This window comes from Littorina saxatilis, linkage group LG5 (assembly GCF_037325665.1).
Source record: "Littorina saxatilis isolate snail1 linkage group LG5, US_GU_Lsax_2.0, whole genome shotgun sequence".
NCBI classification, from domain to species: domain Eukaryota; kingdom Metazoa; phylum Mollusca; class Gastropoda; order Littorinimorpha; family Littorinidae; genus Littorina; species Littorina saxatilis.
This window is the reverse complement of record NC_090249.1, coordinates 47,508,535-47,529,653: the sequence shown is the minus strand read 5'-3', so window position 1 is coordinate 47,529,653 and position 21,119 is coordinate 47,508,535. Positions and strand designations below refer to the sequence as shown.

At 40.1% G+C, this 21,119-nt stretch overlaps 1 long non-coding RNA gene across 1 annotated transcript; it reads left to right on the top strand.

Moving 5' to 3' along the window:
• Positions 1 to 7,756: 7,756 nt before the first annotated feature.
• On the top strand, positions 7,757 to 19,728 carry LOC138967299 (uncharacterized). The gene is made up of 4 exons (XR_011455906.1): positions 7,757 to 8,075; positions 11,210 to 11,403; positions 13,332 to 13,498; positions 19,584 to 19,728. It is a non-coding gene; the product is annotated as an uncharacterized lncRNA (long non-coding RNA).
• Positions 19,729 to 21,119: the final 1,391 nt, after the last annotated feature.

Sequence of the window (21,119 nt, the reverse complement as noted above, 5' to 3'; positions counted from 1 at the left end):
GCGGCCTTCACTTGTGAAGAGCTTGGAAGGGAAGTAATTCCAAAACAACGCAGAAACGAAAGTCAATAATGAACACGGTCCGAGTTTTACTTCCATATCAAGGAGGCGGTAACACAACCCAACGGGTTATCTTGTACTTTATCAAGTCAGTGGTTATTCACACACACACACACACACACACACACACACACACACACACACACACACACACACACACAGTGACACTCAAACACACACACTGACACCGTGCACACCGTGCACACACGGCGTTGGACTCCCCCCCCCCCCCACACACACACACACACTGACTCACACAAATATTTTTAATAGCTCAGTTTTACCCGAATGAGTAAGTACACCTAGAAAAATTCCGTGTCGCATTTAGTGTTTTTAAAGGCCAAAGATGGCACGGGAATGTTTCTTTTGTAAGCTTTTTAATTTGTGTTTTAAGGTTCTTGATAGAAAATCCTCAGAAAAAATGTTTGTATGTTGGTCCTGAAGAGTGACTTTTGAATAAAATAATTGGATACTCTTCTTCTGGCTCCTCGTTAGCTCTTCCAAGAGTTCATGTTGCACACACTTTGAACACACAATGCATGTCAGTAAACCCGATAAGGTAACTCCCCTTTTTGTCTTATTCCAATTTGTTTGCATTGCCAAAGAACAACACGATTGTGCACATGATTTAAATGGACCACTCAATGAAGTGAGAATCAAATGTTTTGTTTATGTTTGTCAGTCTGGACCGTTGGGTTGGTGCGGGGACACATTTTGAGTAATCAGTATGCTAACACCCCTATTATCTTTTGTGCTTTTGATACTGTATATAATGAACTTACCTGTTTACAAATATGGTAATGATTTAACCCTGGGTTATTGTGTTATGACGCTTTTGCCACTAAATTAATGATGATTTTCCATTTACGATTTTGACAACCCTGGATAATATTCCACATTGAGCGCTTCTGGGGTGATAACGCGAGACAACTCCTGTGATCTTGCCGCGAGGTGGCGCCAGTTGCCAGCCGAAAGAAAAAAGGGGCATAACCTCACCAGAACCGACCATTGTCTATTTACCCATAGACCTATATTATCTAAATATGAGGTCCCTGGTTTACCGTATAAAACTTGATGCACGACTTACACACGAACTGTTACCAAACCGATATGCTATTTGGGACCAATGCAAGTTTTTTTCCCTTTCTCGTGTGATCTTGCCGCGTGATGGCGCCAGTTACCAGCCGAAAGAAAGAGGGGGCATAACCTCACCAGAACCGCCCAATATATTGTTACTTTCTATCTATTTGTCTACACGATAACATGTATTATGCATCATACGCAAGGACACAAATGTCAATGACGATCACATTCAAAATCATGGTGTATTTTTGAGAAAATCATATACGACCACTCCCACCACAAAAATCGTTTAAAAAAGTAAATAAGGTGACCGCCCCTTTTCTTAACAGGGATGTCTGCATATTGCTTGAAGGAACCGATGCACAGCATTTGAAATGAATCTGACCTGGGATTTAAAGACGCTAGTGAGTGTTTAAGCTGGTCACCATTTTTTGTCCTAAGAACCATATAAACTTACTAGACTTAAATACGCCATGTGCGTGTTTATTTCTCAGTGATGTGTCCTGGACTTTAGCAATACAGTTCAGAAGTTCATCCTTACTTGTGTGTGCGTGTGTGAAACGTTCTGACTTTCTCTTTCTTTCTTGACTTTCTTGTCTCCTTTTTGGTCGGTTGTTGATTCACCGGTTGGTTGGTTGATGGATTGCGCTTTCTTTCTCAGTCTCCTCGGTGTCTGTCATTCAGTCTGTCTTGATGATTACAAAGTTAACGTGACATCCGGAAATTTCCCTCGAAATTTAAACACAAATAAACAGACAAACAGAATGTTACTGTTTTAATTCTGTTCTTATCAGTCATTTTCTTTCAGGTTTATTTTTCTCCACAAATTTCTCTTTCTTCAAGTTTGACCATTTCAGTTCTACTACTCCCTACATACACACTTTGTGTCCAGTCTATTTCGACAGCCGCGTTTTGCAGTTTGTGGTAGCACATTTTAATATTACAATGTGCCCTTTGAACAAAAGAACGTTGTGATGTCCCGTGGTGCCCCCATCAACCCCCCCCTCCCCCTCCCCCACGCCAACCCAAAGCTTCAACAGGCGAGATGTGAAAACATGACGTTGAAGGTTATAGAAAGCGGATTTGCAACAGATTGTTTTTGAAGCTCAATTTGTGCAATGTGTTTCTTCTTTTGAGTACAAGGGTTTGAGCAACTACCTTTATCTTCAGCACTTGGTGTATCGTTAATTGAAGCAAAAATCCAAACAGAGAGCATTTTGTCGATATAAACGCATACTCATTTCATCAACGAATCATGGAATCTTGGGACTTTCTTGAAACATAAACGTTGAGTCTGATGATGATATCAAATAACTATCTGCATGTAATCCTTACAAACACAGTATGTGCCAAAGAGTGTTAAAAAAATGGCTGAAATTGGAGCTCAATCCCACTGATCCGACTTAAATTCAATCTTGAAGAAGACCCATTTTGTTTGTTTACTTCAAACCAGGCTTAAAGATGTTATGCAAGTCACAGTATTGCCGAAGCAACGATTTGTCTTTGTAAATTAATTAGAAGAAAAAACACGTCTGGGGACATTATTTTGTAGATGTTTTCAGACGAAGGGGGATATTAACGCCCCTTCGGCGTTATCCCTATTTGCGTGGGTGAAGAATTTTACTCCAGTTACCGCAGCTGCTGTTACTTAGCAGACTTTATTGAATGACGTTGTTGGTTTAAACAGTGTTTATTCAACAATTCATAGATAGTTCAACATAATACATGTTAAGGATCAACAACAAGCTCAAGCGTATGGTGGCAGACTTTATTGAATGACGTTGTTTAAATGCTTTTGTTTGTTTGCTTAACACCCAGCCGACCACGAAGGGCCATATCAGGGCGGTGCTGCTTTGACATATAACGTGCGCCACACACAAGACAGAAGTCGCAGCACAGGCTTCATGTCTCACCCAGTCACATTATTCTGACACCGGACCAACCAGTCTTAGCACTAACCCCATAAAACCAGACGCCAGGCGGAGCAGCCACTAGATTGCCAATTTTTAAAAGTCTTAGGTATGACCCGGCCGGGGTTCGAACCCACGACCTCCCGATCACGGGGCGGACGCCATACCACTAGGCCAACCGTGCCGGTTGTTCAAATGCAAATCTTCGCCATCAGAGACAGAAAGCTTAGAAGCGAAGTATTTTGTATGGGTATCCTCATTTGCCTGGTTTATTCTAATCAAAGGAGGCGAATAAGAGTATTCGAATGTTGTAGTTGTTGTTCGAGTTTTGGTGCAATTGTTCACCCAGCTCGCTTTCCCCAGTGAGAAAGCAGCCCCAATTTGCATGAGGGTAACCTCGATCACAGGACTTTGAAAGCGTATCCCTATCTTATCCTTGTTTTATGTTGAAGCCGATGTGATATGTTTATAATCTAAGCAAATGAGGTGAACATGTGCAAACTAATTCCGTTCGAAGAGGTTTAAATTTTATGAGCCCTACAACACCTGTGCAGTCATTGAATCAAAAGTCTACCAAAATCGGACGGCGCTGTTATTGTGCGTTTAAGCCTTGTCCTTATCTTCATCCTGATCCTTTGCAAGAGTTTGAACCTGTCCGTGAATCCGACAAATTCCCTTGTGATCTTAGCGAAACGTATGACTCACTTATGCTTACACGCTTGATGAGGGCGGCACATTCACATAACATTTGGGGCAAAGCGGTTGGGTAATGCACGAGCTACAAGAGGAAAAAAGCCCGCTTGCTAACTCCGGTATTCGTGTCACAAAGAGAAATGGACGTTTTTATATATCTGCATGTCCTATTTTGTCGTGTCAAATAGCATCAACCAACAAAAACGTTAAATATGCAAAAGCTGACAGGGACAAACCAAGGGGAACTTTAGCGCTTCTTGGCGTTATGCGCACTTTTCGAGTAAATGATATTCACTTCAGTTTTCTCCAGTTACCGCAGCTGTTTGTTGGTAGACTTTACTGGATGTCGTTATTCAAATGCAAACCTTAAAAAAGCGGACAAACACTCAAGTCCTTAATGGCAAAACACCGTAGGACTTGTAATATCAATTTTACTACTACTAAATGCAAACCTTCGCCACCAAAGACAGAACGCTTACAAATTGAATTATTTTGTACGAGTAACCTCCTTTGCCTGGCTTATTAGCGCTTTAAACTGTCTGACTTCGCCACGTAATTGCGTTGTTTTTGTAAGGACAATAAGTCTTAATTACGTCCACACGCACACACCAAAGTCGCGTGAAGCGATAACAAAACATTTAGTCAACCTTTCGGCCTGAAACTGAAAAAAAGAATGCCGAGGCGTGATTAACCATTCATTCAAGCGAATGCACTGAACTACGCCCGATTCTCTCTAACTTTCTTTACTTTATCAAACAAGGAGAGAGAGAGAGAGAGAGAGAGAGAGAGAGAGAGAGAGAGAGAGAGAGAGAGAAAGAGAGAGAGGAGAGAGAGAGAGAGTTTTATGAGAAGACAAAATCTTTAATGGTTAAGGGAAAGAAAGTCGCAAGGTGATGCCATCTTCTTCTTCTTCGTTCATGGGCTTAGACTCCCACGTACACTCGTGTTTTTGCACGAGTGGAATTTTACGTGTATGACCGTTTTTACCCCGCCATTTAGGCAGCCATACGCCGCTTTCGGAGGAAGCATGCTGGGTATTTTCGTGTTTCTATAACCCACCGAACTCTGACATGGATTACAGGATCTTTTCCGTGCGCACTTGGTCTTGTGCTTGCGTGTACACACGAAGGGGGATAAGCCACTAGCAGGTCTGCACATAAGTTGACCTGGGAGATCGGAAAAATCTCCACACTTAACCCACCAGGCGGCCGCGGCCGGGATTCGAACCCTCGACCTTCCGATTAAGAGGCCGACGTCTTACCACCCCGCCACAGCGCCCGTCGGTGATGCCATAATCTTTCAATATGAAGTCATTTGCGTATGACGTTCTTTTATCTTGATCGGCTTAAAGCCATATGTACTCGATGACTATACACGCTAATTGCTTTACCAACAGCTGGAGACATGCTAAATTAAGTTCCCTGCAAAATATTGTGGTCTAGGACCCCTTCAATGTTGAGATATGTTAATTTTCATTTTGATCTGGATCGTCCTATTTATAGATTTGCCAACAGAGGTAGCGTTGACCCAAGGGAAATAACTCCGCGTCTTTGTTTACATCCAAAGTTTTTGAGACTCTAAAACAAGCTGTAATGCATGTATATGGTCCGCGCATGGCGACATATCGTCATTACATGGTCTTATGGTGCGTTTGACCTCGATTATGGGCAAACTACACTTTGTAAACACGGGAGCGCGTACATATGCCTTTAACAGAGTGTACAATCAGTACAGACAGGAAGCATTATCTCCATTTCAAGCACATACATTTTTCATCGCCAAACCATATATTTTTGGAATCAGCAAATGATTAGGAACAGAGAAATTATAATTTTATGTGTCTTCTTCAAACAATAAAGAACATAGCAATTGAAGGGTTTTCTTCATTTTAAGCCCATTTTTCAATCAAACATAACACAACTTTTTTTCGGACACAGGAGACAATACATTATACAATGATGTCACCTTTGTGATTCAAATGTAGACTTTTAGGAAATCGACAAAATTGGTTAATTTTGAGTGAACATTTCATATATTCAGGTACCAAGCTGAAATGCAATCCTGTAGTCCGCACTAAGTGGAAGATCATGTAACTAAAATTTCTAACAAATTGGTGAACAACTGTAGTCGTGAGAGTGCCGCCTCAACTTTGGCAAAGGGGCAAATACGGTCGACGTCATCAAATAGCCCTATCAAAAATCTTTCTTTCTTTATTTGGTGTTTAACGTCGTTTTCAACCTCGAAGGTTATATCGCGACGGGGAAAGGGGGGAGATGGGATAGAGCCACTTGTTAATTGTTTCTTGTTCACAAAAGCACTAATCAAAAATGGCTCCAGGGGCTTGCAACGTAGTACAATATATTACCTTACTGGGAGAATGCAAGTTTCCAGTACAAAGGACTTAACATTTCTTACATACTGCTTGACTAAAATCTTTACAAACATTGACTATATTCTATACAAGAAACACTTAACAAGGGTAAAAGGAGAAACAGAATCCGTTAGTCGCCTCTTACGACATGCTGGGGAGCATCGGGTAAATTCTTCCCCCTAACCCGCGGGGGGCCTATCAAAAATCGGTGATGTCAACTTTTAGTGAAAGTTGAAGAGGCACTGTCACTACCTCATTGTTTTATCAAATTGGTTAACATTTTGGTCCAGCAATCTTCGAAGAAGCCCGGACTATGGGACTGCATTTCAGCTTGGAAGCTCAAGAAATAATTAATGAGTTTGGTCATTAAGAATCTCAAAATTATAATCAAAATTAATGTTTTAGTATTCGATCCGATTTTCTACTTATTCTGTATCATCTCCTGAATCCAAAACATATAGATATGCTATGTTTGGATTAAAAACAAGCTCAGACAGTTAAAAAGACTACTGAAAATCGTGCTTTCCAGTAACACGCAATCGCTACTGCGCTATTCTGGCTTGTCACTTTCAGTATGCTTTGCATGTGAACGTGTCCTCAGTTTCCGTCTTGGCTGCGTTCGTATCGACAAAGCTATATCGTAAAAACAAACTGCAGTGCGTTCAACTTCATTCTGTGAGTTCGACAGATTGACTAAATGTAGTAATTTTGCTTCACCTGACTTGATTTTAAATCTCTTATTGAAATTTCAATTTTGATTAGAATTAACAATCTCAATGAAAAAAACTGATACGTTTATTTTTAAGCTTCCGATATGAAATGCTTTTTAATAGTCTGGACCAAATGAAACAGCGCGTGGCCAAAAATGTCAATCAATTTCATTAAAAAATGAAGTCACCTTTTTGTAAATATGACATATCTTTATATTTTTGGATTCGGTGAATGATAGATTTTAGAAAGAAAAAAATTAAATCTCATATTGAAATTTCAATCTTTATGAGAATTCTAAGAATTTTAATGAACAAACTCATTTTTAGCTTCTCAGATGAAATGCAATCCTAGAGTCCGGACAAAGATTACTTCACACAAATTTCAATCAGTTTGATTGAAAAATGAGGGCGTTACAGTGCCCCCTTAACCTTTGTAAAAACCCGAATTATATGACGTCATACAAGACATGTTTGGACAAAATAAAATAAAAAATTCAAGGGATATAATCTGGAAGAAGCTGCATGTAAAATGTCATGAGGATCTGCCCAGTAGTTTCCCGGGAATCGCTCTAAACACACACAGAATCGCTCTAAACACACACACACACACACACACACACACACACACACACACACACACACACACACACACACACACACACACACATACACACACACGCGCGCGCGCGCGCGCGCAACCACCCATGACACCCATGTCTCAAATCCCGTTCTATCTGAAAACATTAAATCAATCTTTACGACAAATGTAAAAATACTTAATTTCACAAAACAAAACCAAAAATTCATATTTTGTCGCCGAAAATTGGCCGGACCCTCTGTCCTTGTTTTTCTACGCGTCTGGTGTGTGTGTGTGTGTGTGTGTGCGCGTTGTCTGGAAGAAAAACCAAAAGGTAGCCTATAAATATGTATATTACCTGGTATATCATTTGCCACGTTCAGTTCAACGGACGATTATTGTTCAAAAACACACAACTTTCAACAAAAACGGAAGAACAGACTGAGAAGAGGAAGAGCAGAGTCAAAAAGAAAAGAATTACGGTTCTCAACCTTGTTCTATCCGTTGGCGATACTAAACGATGATGACGAAAGTAGGAGCGGTAACGCTGATTATGACGGTGACGATGGTGATGATGATGATGACGACGGCGACGAAAACGAGCGAAGAGCGTGCTGTTGAGCATCATCAACTACCCAAACGTCATTATACGATATGCTCTGGACCCAGTAATGGTACGTACAAAGAAAGAAAGATAGAAAGAAATAAAGAAAGAATTATAGGAAAAAAGAAAGAAAGAAAGAAAGAAAGAAAAACAGAAAGAAAGAAATGTAGAAAGAAACAAAGATAGAAAGATAGAGAGAAAGATAGAAAGAAAGACAGAAAGAAAGACAGAAATATAGAAAGAAAGAAAGATAAGTAAGAAAGAAAGAAAGAAAGAATGAAAGAAAGAATAAAGATATGAAGAAAAAAAAGGAAAAAAGATAAAAAGAAAGAGAGAAAGACAAACAGAAAGAAAGAATGAAAGAAAGAAGAAGATAGAAAGAAAATAATAGAAAGAAAGAAAGAAAAATAGAAAGAAAAAAAGAAAGAAAGAAAGAAAGAAAGAAAAAAGATAGAAAGAAAGAACGAAGGAAAGATAGAAAGGCAGAAATAAAGAAAGAAGGAAAGAAAGCCGAAGAAGGATCGATAGATAGATGTATATATATATATATAGATAGATAGATAGATAGATACATAGATAGATAGATGAGGGATAAATAGATGAGGGATAGATGGATGTGATAGATGAGGGGTTGTTAGATAGATAGATAAGGCGTAGATAGATCAGATAGATAGATAGATAGATAGGAAAGAAGGAAGAAAGATAGAAAAAAAAGAATAGAAAAAAAGAGAAAAAGAAAAAAACCAGAAATAAAGAAAGAAAGAAAGAAAGAAAGAAAGAAAAAAAGAAAGAAAGAAAGGAAGAAAGAAGGAAAGGAAGGAAGAAAGAAAGATAGAAAGGTAAAAATAAAGAGAGACATAAGGAAAGAAAGAAAGTAGGAAACAAAGAAATAAGGAGAGATGGATATAAACTGAGCAAACAAATTATTTTACCCATTTTCATACCCAAACTAAAACATTCTTTCCCGTGTTATATCATTTAAACTTCATAAATTATATGCAATTAAAGGCCCTTCACTTCGCTATCTGGCACAGTTTTCTGATTAAAGATTTCTGCTGTTATAGATATCACGTGACCGCCGCCGAAGTAAGGGTACCCCCAAAATCGACCTGACAAAAACGTCACGTACCATTACAAAATCGACACAAATTCACAATAGGATTAACTTGGCAACGTTTACATACGCAGATAAAGCCAAATAAGTTATCTATCCAGAACAGTTTTTTTGTTTTTGTTGCTATCTTGCGTATCTCTTGTGTCATGTCATTTCTACTGATTCAGGTATGGAGGTTAGAGCAGCAGAAAACGAGAGGTTGTTGTGTCCACTGTGAGTGATACCATGACAACAAGCGCTGTGCGTACTATTTCAACAATGCCTGAATAGATGAAAAAAAAAGAAGAAAAAAAGAAAGAAGGTAAAGAAAGTAATATAGAAAGAAAGCAGGAAATACGTAGAGAAAGGCAGAACAAATGAGATACAAACGAACAAACAAACGAACGCACACGTCGGTGTGTATAGACAAACATACAGGCAGGTAGACGGACACTGATAGACACATGCAGTCAAACAGACGGACAGACGTACATGATGATCTGTTTTTATCTGTTTTGGATAAGAAGATTACTGTTATTTTTATTGACATGTAGGCGTTACACAATTTCAGCTGCTCTAAACACCTTTTTGTGGAAACTCAAGATGTTAACTGCGTACTGTTCAGGGGCGGATCAGTTCATTTTATGGGGGGGGGGGGGGGGGGGGTTCCAAAAGTATATTGTGAAGATATGGGTGTGAAGGCGCAAAGCGCCGAGTCGACGGCGCGAAGCGCGTAGCTTGCTAGGGGGGTCCGGGGGCATGCCCCCCCGGAAAATTTTGAAAAAAAGGATGCAAAATGGTGCAATCTGGTGCATTCTGAGGATGATCATTACCAGTTTCAGGCAGCAGATTTTGTCACTGATTAATACCCCAAATATTTAAACTCAACCCAAACAAAAACCACAAAAATATTTTTATTTTTTGGCTGGGGGGGGGGGGGGTTCCGGAAACCCCAGAAACCCCTCCCTCGTCCGCCCCTGCTGTTGGGAATATAATTGCCCTTCCATTGCTTAGCGTAATTAATGTGCACAGAGTCCTCTCCCCCTCCCCGATTTAAAACTGACACTTTTTCACGACCTGATTTAAAAAAAAAATTATATATTTTTTTTTAATATATATTTTCCGTTCAATTAGTTCTGTAAATTCAGCTCCATTTCAGACAGTCTTTTTTAAAGACCCGACTTTCTCAGATATTTGAAGGTTCTGACTTCAAAGAAAAACACACGCCTGATTTCTTTTGACGAGTAAAACATTTTTATGATTTAGTTTCAGATAAAACCCGGCCGTGGTCGTTCAATAAAGTAAAACGTCGAGACCTCGGTGAGACTTAAAACCCCAAAAACAGGAAACGGCAACGTTCCAAAATTCAGAATCAAAAACTAAAAACGGTAGGTTATTGGAAAGTTTAATTCATGACAAAAACACACACGTGACATTGACTGCCCTTCGACCCAGTGTTCTTTTTATTGAACAGACAGACAAACACTTTTGATACAGATGAAGAACTTTTCTCAAAGTCTTGCAAAAACCTATCTGGCAAGATGTTGCTTTTTAAGATATTTGAAATGCGAGACGGCATGCATTTTGTGTAAAATTACTGATGCAACACAAAACCTGTGATTTACTGTTCGGTTTTTGCATCTTTAGATGCTTACCTATATCATTAAATCAACCCCAACTGCTTTAGCTGACCTTAAAAAGAGCCGGTTGGGTTCCTTGAATTAGGCTTTATAAAGAGGGCGTCAATCCACAATGACAACTGAGAAGTTTCAAATGGAAGCCTGTCAATGTTATTGTAATTCAATCTGACGACGATCTCTTTTCTGCTTTCATGAGGTTGCTCTGTTGGGACCACCGGCACTGTTCACACATTACTTTCAGTTCACTAACCTGCAAGGAAAACGTCCAAAAAAATGTGTTTCCGTAGTCCTATCTTATTACTCTGCTCCTGCGTTTTTTGTTGACATACATATTCAGTTTGCTTTTTGGGGGACTGGTTATCGGTGTTCATCGAGAATTGATAACCTATTATCTGACCAATCACAGAATCTGTTACATTCTAAACCCACCGTGATTGAATTACAATGTACCTTGACATTTGCATTCCACAGTTCCTGTCCGTGTCTGCACAAAAACGGCCCATAGTAGTTGGCTCGGTACGACAGGCACCGACTCAGACATCTCTATCTCGCTTGGCGGAAGTAAGTGCCATACTACTTGGCAAGACCTCGACAACGCAGGGAATGATTTCATGCCAAACGCCTTAGACTGTTTCAACTTCAACACCCAAAACCTGGGCCCTGAGGTATAAGATGCCTCCCTCTCTCCCTCTCCCTCTCTCTCCCTCTCAGTCTCTCCCTCTCTCTCTCTCTCTCTCTCTCTCTCTCTCTCTCTCTCTCTCTCTTTTCATTCAGTCAAGTAAAGACTGAATGTCTTATCAAGAGCGGAGAGCGAATTTGTCTCCCGATGTATGTGTGTATGTGTATGTGTGTGTATGTGACGGACGCCATGTCCCACCCCCGTGTCACCACAATGGCACGTAAAAGATCTTGGTCATTCTGCCATAAGTGCAGATGGCTGATACCACCTAAACACGCATACACTTGTGTATCTCGTCAAAAGCCGTGAGGGCGTAACATTCGAATCATATAACCCATATCTTGTCTTTAAGAGGCGAAATATTTAGTAATCATCATGATAACACACGCGGGCCGAACGTGGCAAAATTGCCTGATTTTTTTTTAACATTTTCTTGTTTTTTTCGCTCTGTTATCGAATCTGACCCCTGATTTGCACATGATCACCAAAACCATTGCCTGTTACGACATTTCGCTTGAACAGAAGTTTATAGAAACCCATGGCTTTTGTACAATCACTTGTCTTTTGAAAACATGCAGATTCCGTTCATACACCATGTTTCCGTTCGTACAAAAGTGCATGTTTCCGTTCGCACGAAAAGCGTTTTCGTTCATACACATTCGTTAGATCAGAGCGAAACAGGCCCCCACTACAAGTTCTGTGTGTTCCAATGGTTGTCAGATAGCACAATGTACGAATGCGTGTGATATTGGACCTATGTGAACCATAGGATGAATTGAATTTGCAAAAAAACAGTTTTGTGTCCGTTCGTACTGATTTTGACGACAAAATGTGTCCGTTCGTACTACTAGTTTTCATCAAATTGTTTCCGGCTACATTTTTTTTTTATCCATTTGTTTGAAATTTTCGTTACATGATCTTTATTCGATATTTGAATCACAAAGGTGACATCATTGTATTATGTATTGCCTCCTGTATCCAAAAATATATAGTTTTGTTGCGTTTGATAGATAAATGGGCTTAAAATGAAGAAAACCGTTAAATAGCGACTTTCTTTATATTGTTGGAAGAGACACATAAAATTAGCATTTCTCTGTTCCTTGTGATTTGCTGATTCCAAAAATATATAGTTTTATGGTGTGTGGCGCTGAAACTATGCTCAAACAAGAGGAATTCCTTGAAAGAAAATGATGCTTCAAGTTCAACCCTGCTATGATTATGGAACACGCAAATGACGTCATATTGAAAGGCACGAGATTATGACATCACTTTTCGACGCTCTCTGCCCCAGACACTCAAGATTTTTATTTGTCTCAAGATTATTTTTTCTTCTCAAATACCCCCTCTCTCTCTGTATGTGTGTGTGTGTGTGTGTGTGTGTGTGTGTGTGTGTGTGTGTGTGTGTGTGTGTGTGTGTGTGTGTGTGTGTCTCTCTCTCTCTCTCTTTGTTTTTTGGTCCTGTTGACCTTATTTTAGGGCGAGGGCTGAATGTAAAAAAGCATATAATTATTATTGCTTATCTATTACCCTCGATAATAAAGATTTTGTCTGGTCTTGTCTCTCTCTCTCTCTCTCACTCTCTCTCTCTCTCTCTCTCTCTCTCTCTCTCTCTCTCTGTCCCTCTCTCTGTCTCCCTATCTCTGTCTCTAGCTGTCAGAATGATGTTTGTGTGTGGTTGTGTATACGGATTTCTGTGTGTGTGTGTGTATGTACGTGTGTGTGTGTGTGTGTGTGTGTGTATGTACGTGTGTGTGTGTTCGGAAGGTGAAAGGAAAGCAGACGTAGGCTATTTCAGCGTGCATTCGCTTGACTGAATGGTTAATCAAGCCTCATAAGCTATCAACGTTCTTATTTGTCCTTACTGTTACTTTCTTGAAAAAGAAGTCTTTCTCTCATGTGTGTTTTGCCAAACAGGTAACCAGCGTCAGAATTCATTCTGATATGTCTGGGGTTGGGCCGGGCTGGGAACTTGACTACGTGAAAACGAGGTACAAGAACAGCGACCAAAAAACAACCTGCAGGATTTGGTGGTTCGAAATCTGGATCGAAGACACCTATGACAAAGAAAGAACAAAAGCTGGGTAAACTCCCCCCCCCCCCCCCCCTTTCCCGTTCAATCTCGGGGAAGGGCTCCTAATATGGACCGGCTCCTAATATGGACCACCTCCTGTTCTGACAAACTAGCGGCGCTAGAGCGCTCCAGGGCCGGACTAGGCTAAGAGGAGGGGGGGGGGGGGGTTGCCAGTGGTGGTCCAGGGGGATGTTCCCCCTGGCGGGGTCAAGGGGCTTCGCCCCCTGAAGCTGATGGGTAGGTCATATTCTGAGATAGGAAAATGGTCGCTCCTTGCATGAAACGGCATAAAATAAACAATAATAAAAAATGTTTTAAATAAGTGAGGTACTTGTTTAGGCTAGGGGGGGCGGGGGGGTTGCGCAACCCCCATAACCCCCCCCGGTAGTCCGGCCCTGCGCTCAAAACAATTTCATTGGCTGTATTCACCCTCTCTGGATAACTTTCACATGTCAAAACAGTTGCAGAAACACAAACCTCAAAACCGTTAGGTTTTTTCTCTTTTTACATTTAGTCAAGTTTTGACTAAATGTTTTAACATAGAGGGGGAATCGAGACGAGGGTCGTGGTGTATGTGTGTGTGTTGTGTGTGTGTGTGTGTTGTGTGTGTCTGTGCGTGTGTGTGTGTAGAGCGATGCAGACTAAACTACTGGACCGATCTTTATGAAATTTTACATGAGAGTTTCTGGGTATGAAATCCCCAGACATTTTTTTCATTTTTTCGATAAATGTCTTTTATGACGTCATATCCGGCTTTTTGTAAAAGTTGAGGCGGCACTGTCACACCTTCATTTTTTATTCAAATTGATTGAAATTTTGCCCAAGCAATCTTCGACGAAGGCCAGACTTCGGTATTGCATTTCAGCATGGAGGCTTAAAAATTAATTAATGACTTTGGTCATTGAAAATCTGAAAATTGTAATTAAAATGTTTTTTTTATAAAACGATCCAAAATTACTTTTATTTTATTCTTCATCATGTTCTGATTCCAAAAACATATAAATATGTTATATTCGGATTAAAAACAAGCTCTGAAAATTAAACATATAAAAATTATGATTAAAATTAAATTTTCGAAATCGTTTTAAAAACAATTTCATCTTATTCCTTGTCGGTTCCTGATTCCAAAAACATATAGATATGATATGTTTGGATTAAAAACACGCTCAGAAAGTTAAAACGAAGAGAGGTACAGTAAAGCGTGCTATGCAGCACAGCGCAACCGCTACCGCGCTGAACAGGCTCGTCACTTTCACTGCCTTTTGCACTAGCGGCGGACTACGGTCATTGTGAAAAAATGCAGTGCGTTCAGTTTCATTCTGTGAGTTCCACAGCTTGACTAAATGTAGTAATTTCGCCTTACGCAACTTGTTACATTTAGTCAAGTTTTGACTAAATGTTTTAACGTAGAGGGGGGAATCGAGACGAGGGTCGTGGTGTATGTGTGTGTGTGTGTGTGTGTAGAGCGATTCAGAGAAAACTACTGGACCGATCTTCATGAAACTTGACATGAGAGATCCTGAGTATGGTATCTCCAGACGTTTTTTTCATTTTTTTGATAAATAGCTTTGATGACGTCATATCCGGCTTTTCGTAAAAGTTGAGGCGGCACTGTCACGCTCTCATTTTTCAACCAAATTGTTTGAAATTTGGTCAAGTAATCTTCGACGAAGCCCGGACTTTGGTATTGCATTTCAGTTTGGAGGCTTACAAATTATCTAATGAGTTTGCTCATTAAAGTTGTCATTAAAATCGATTTTTCGCAAACAGATTTAAAATTGATTGCATCGTATTCTTCATCATATTCTGAATCTAAAAATATATACATATGTCATGTTTACTCTTAAAATGTGATCACAATTAACGAAAATAAATTAAATAGTCTTACGATAAAAATTTAAGAAATCGATCCAAAAATGATTTAATCTTATTCTTTATCATTTCCTGATTCCAAAAACATATAGATATGATAGGTTGTATTCAAAACAAGCTCCGAAAGTTAACAAGAATACAGAAAAGCGCGCTTTCCTGCTTAGCACAATACGCTACCGCGCTATTCTGGCGTGTTAATTTCACTGCGTTTTGCACGTGGAAGGTGAGCGATTTCATTCTCGCGGGGATTGACGAAGCTGTTCTGTCTTGGTGAAAAACTACAGTGCGTTCAGTTTCATTCCGTGAGTTCGACAGCTTGACTACATGTAGTAATTTCGCCTTACGCGACTTGTTTTTATATTTAGTCAAGTTTTGACTAAATATTTTAACATCGAGGGGGAATCCAAACGAGGGTCGTGGTGTATGTGTGTCTGTCTGTCTGTGCGTGTGTGTGTGTGTGTGTGTGTGTGTGTAGAGCGATTCAGACTAAACTACTGGACCGATCTTTATGAAATTTGACATGAGAGTTCCTGGGTATGAAATCCCCGAACGTTTTTTTCATTTTTTTGATAAATGTCTTTGATGACGTCATATCCGGCTTTTCGTGAAAGTTGAGGCGGCACTGTCACGCCCTCATTTTTCAACCAAATTGGTTGAAATTTTGGTCAAGTAATCTTCGACGAAGCCCGGACTTCGGTATTGCATTTCAGCTTGGTGGCTTAAAAATTAATTAATGACTTTGATCATTAAAAATCTGAAAATTGTAAAAAAAAATAAAAATTTATAAAACGATCCACATTTACGTTTATCTTATTCTCCATCATTTGCTGATTCCAAAAACATATAAATATGTTATATTCGGATTAAAAACAAGCTCTGAAAATTAAATATATAAAAATTATTATCAAAATTAAATTGTCCAAATCAATTTAAAAACACTTTCATCTTATTCCTTGTCGGTTCCTGATTCCAAAAACATATAGATATGATATGTTTGGATTAAAAACACGCTCAGAAAGTTAAAACAAAGAGAGGTACAGAAAAGCGTGCTATCCTTCTTAGCGCAACTACTACCCCGCTCTTCTTGTCAATTTCACTGCCTTTGGCTGCCATGAGCGGTGGACTGACGATGCTACGAGTATACGGTCTTGCTGAAAAATGGCAGCTACTTGACTAAATATTGTATTTTCGCCTTACGCGACTTGTTTTTTCATTTCGGCAGGGTTCACTCTAAATTTGCCGCCTAAAACGGACTCGTTTCTGTCCACAGCCAAAGCTTTTATCACACAAAAATTGCTACTTATGACAGCTAAGACCGTATTTGTTACATTTTAGCAGTGTTGACCCCGAGTTTCTACTGCAAACAAAGAATAATAGCAAGATCTCAAAGTATGTGTGAGTCCCCTAATATGGACCACCTTCAACAAATCGAAGAAAATAAAAGCTAAATGCTATTTTCAATAATTCATTCAGAAGCTTGCTGGAAATAACCTATAACTAGCCTTCAAGATTTAAAAAAAATATCACAAATAGTCTTCTTTTCGTGGAAGCGGTTGATAATTTCACTTATTTTCACTCTGTTTTTCATAAGCTTCTTTAGTTTCCTGGTGTGCTTCAAATAACGCTCTCATCAACCCGAAACAGATAAATCTAAAGCATATTTTGATTAGTCTGACTAAGTTGTATCATGTTATTTTGAAGTATAGGGGGATTTTTACAGTGATTTGAGAAGGCCGCTTCAGTGGTCCATATTAGGCGCCCAGGCTCCTAATATGAACCATTAATTTTGTGTTTTTTTCTGTATTTAATTTTTGCTGAAAATCTATCAAAGCTATTTCACTCTAATTAGGCCTAACGGTTAACCTAAGAGAGAAGGACTACCATACACAAAATAAAACTTCTTCGCAAGAAAACAAGCTAGTTATCAGCATGAAACAAAAGTGGTCCATATATTAGGAGCCCTTCCCCTACCCCCATTCCACACATCCGTTCTAGCTTCCTGAGGACGGCTGCCATAACGATGAAACGCTACGCAAACGGCCGTTTTTGGCATCTTTGAGCATCGTCAGGACGGCTGGGAACGGAAGCTAGAACGGATGTGTGGAATGGGTGTATGGCAACGCAGTGTGTGAGAGCGCTAGCGTTGCGTTACCATTGCGTTAATTAAGTGCCATTAACTCCCCCGAAATCGGCGTATGCTGCCTGAATGGCGGGGCAAAAACGGTCATACACGTAAAAATCTACTCGTGCTAAAAACATGAGTGAACGTGGGAGTCTAAGCCCATGAAAGAAGAAGAAGTGCCATTAACGATCCATGAGTTCCGTTGCCGATGTGTTAAGGTTCCATTACCGTTCATATGCCTGATGTACCTCGTTTCATCTTCTTCTTTATTCTGTGTCTTTCTTTTTTCCGACTTTCACATTTTGGAAGAGAAGAAAAGTAAGAATTTGGTTTCCAGACACGAGGATATACCCAAAAATGGTGTCATCCCAACCTTCCGCATCCCAACCTGCCACATCCCACCCTGCCGTACCCAACCTGCCGCATCCCAACCTGCTACATCCCACCCTGCCGTACCCAACCTGCCGCATCCCAGCCTGCCGGTGTCACGATATCATCTGTCGCCTGTGTACATATTTCCCCCTCGACATATACTCAAGACTGAAATGTTGTTTCCTGGTAAAATTAAGAAGTGAAATTATTTATGGACGAAAAGCATGTCAGTTTCTTGCACGTGAAGGAAATTGGTGGTAAAATTTAATAGATTTCACCCCCAAAATCGAATTCTTCGAAAACGTGTACTGAGTGATTACGTCCCTTGAGTAAGAAGGAAAACATTTTAGGATGAATCAAATTTCTAAGTTAAATAAAACAAATTGGTTGGACAAATTTGGCCCCATGAATGTAAGGTACACAATTAAGGTCGCTCATCAGTACTATCGAAGGGTGTTTTTTTGTTCAGTTTAGAGTTTATACTAGATCAACGAGGCCGAGAAGCGAAATATCAACACGGCGAAAGATGAAAACGTCACACCGGACCCCAACCTGCCGCACCCCACCCTGCCGCATCCCAACCTGCTGCATCCCACTCTGCCGCGCGGCGCCCCAATCTGCCGCATGCCACCCTGCCGCATCCCAGCCTGCCGCATCCCAGCCTGCCGCATCCCAGCCTGCCGCGATGTCGATTTACATTTGTTAGTGTGTGTGTGTGTGTGTGTGTGTGTGTGTGTGTGTGTGTGTGTGTGTGTGTGTGTGTGTGTGTGTGTGTGTGTTTGCGTGTCAAACACTTTACGCCCTCAAAATTACCATTGAAATGTAAACTTGTCGCACCATTATTCGCACATTTTGTTGTACGCGGGTGAGCGCGAAAAAAAGAGATAATAAATGGAACAAGAGAAAACATTTCCAAACCATAAACATTATGACACTAGTTGAAATCGGTTGTCGCACCTGCACTCTTCTGTACACCTGTACCTACCCTAACACATTTGCAAACACACACACACACACACACACACACACACACACACACACACACACACACACAGTGACACACGTAGAAACAAAGACACACAGATACGTAAAGACATACCAACACACAAACACACAGACACACAAACACACGCACGTACGCACACACACACACACATACATACACACACACACTCTCTCTCTCTCTCCCTCAGAGTCTCTCTCTCTCTCTTTCTATCTTTCTCTGTCTATCAGTCCGTCCGTCTGTCTGTCTGTCAATCCGTCTCTCTCTTTCGTCTCTCTCTCTCTCTCTCTCTCTGTATCATCATACGACTGAGAGGCGCAAAAATAAGGCCTTATTTTTTTAAGGCCTTATTTCCAATATGACCTCAGAAAAATAAGGCCTTATTTCTGTTAAGGCCTTATTAAGAAATAAGGCCTTACAAAAATAAGCCCATAAAAAAATAAGCCTTATTTTTTGGATTTTTGACCCTTTGTCAGATGCCTTTCATTTACATGTCATAGGATTTCGAAAGATATCGGACCCTATTGCTGCGCTTTGTGTCACAGTGTGTGCGTGTGCGTATGTGTGTGTGTGTCAGTGTGTGCGCGCGCGCGTGTGTGTGTGTATGTGTGTGTGTTGTGATGCTTGACCGACATATCGCTTCGCCGCTGGTTTGTCTAGCATCCGTGCTTGACTGAATGGTTAATCACGCTTCAGCGTTCTTGTTGTTTTTTTTTTAATCTTTAGTGGTGTCAAGTGCTTCTGATGATACTTGGTTTGCTGTCAACGCTGTCGTTCATGCTGACGAATTGTGGTTGGTCAAGCCAAGCCGGAACAGTTTTGCCCCATATTGCATTGCTTCTTGTCAAAATAAATGCCAATGAAACAACAATGTTATTGCTTGTTTTTGTTTTATATACGTTCGCGAGACTGCTAGTCTGTCCGTCTTACTAACTTATAAGCCTGACTGTCCGTTTTAGTGTAAAAGCCTACCGTCTTTGTGTCTCAGTGTGTCTGCAGCCTGTCTTCATGCATCTGTCTGTCTGTCTGTCAACCTGTATTGTCTGTTTCAGTGCGGCAGCATCTCTGTGTCTCTGTTTGCCTGTCTGCACAAAGACCTCTGTCAATTCTGCCAGAAGTACAAGTTATGGATTACAGCAAAACACACACACAACTTAGTTGCGCGACTCTTGTTGCTGCTAGCTTTAACCTTCGCCAGTCGTCGTGAGTCCGTGTGGACCCAGAAGGGTGTTTAATTGCAAATATCTCTTAAACCAGTTCAAATTTTTTAATGAGTTTTTAAGAATGCCTCAGACACCTAAAAAGCTCTTATGTCTTAAAAGATCATTAAATTTCCGCGAGAAGTAATAACAAGTCGCGTAAGGCGAAAATACAATATTTAGTCAAGTAGCTGTCGAACTCACAGAATGAAACTGAACGCAATGCAACGCAGCAAGACCGTATACTCGTGGTCCACCGCTCACGGCATAGGCAGTGAAATTGACAAGAAGAGCGGGGTATTCGTTGCGCTGCACGCTTTTCTGTACCTCTCTTCGTTTTAAATTTCTGAGCGTGTTTTTAATCCAAACATATCATATCTATATATTTTTGGAATCAGGAACCGACAAGGAATAAGATGAAAGTGTTTTTAAATTGATTTCGAAAAAAAAAGTTTTTTTATAATAATTTTTATATATTTAATTTTCAGAGCTTGTTTTTAATCCGAATATAACATATTTATATGTTTTTGGAATCAGCAAATGATGGAGAATAAGATAAACGTAAATTTGGATCGTTTTATAAATTTTTATTTTTTTTTTACAATTTTCAGATTTTTAATGACCAAAGTCATTAATTAATTTTTAAGCCACCAAGCTGAAATGCAATACCGAACCCCGGGCTTCGTCGAAGAGTACTTGACCAAAATTTCAACCAATTTGGTTGAAAAATGAGGGCGTGACAGTGCCGCCTCAACTTTCACGAAAAGCCGGATATGACGTCATCAAAGACATTTATCAAAAAAATGAAAAAAACGTATGGGGATTTCATACCCAGGAACTCTCATGTCAAATTTCATAAAGATCGGTCCAGTGGTTTAGTCTGAATCGCTCTACACACACACACACACAGACACACACACACACACACGCACATACACCACGACCCTCGTTTCGATTCCCCCTCGATGTTAAAATATTTAGTCAAAACTTGACTAAATATAAAAAAAACAAAGGTCAAATTTAGACTACACACGAAGATAGCGTGGGGCCGTGCAGACCCATG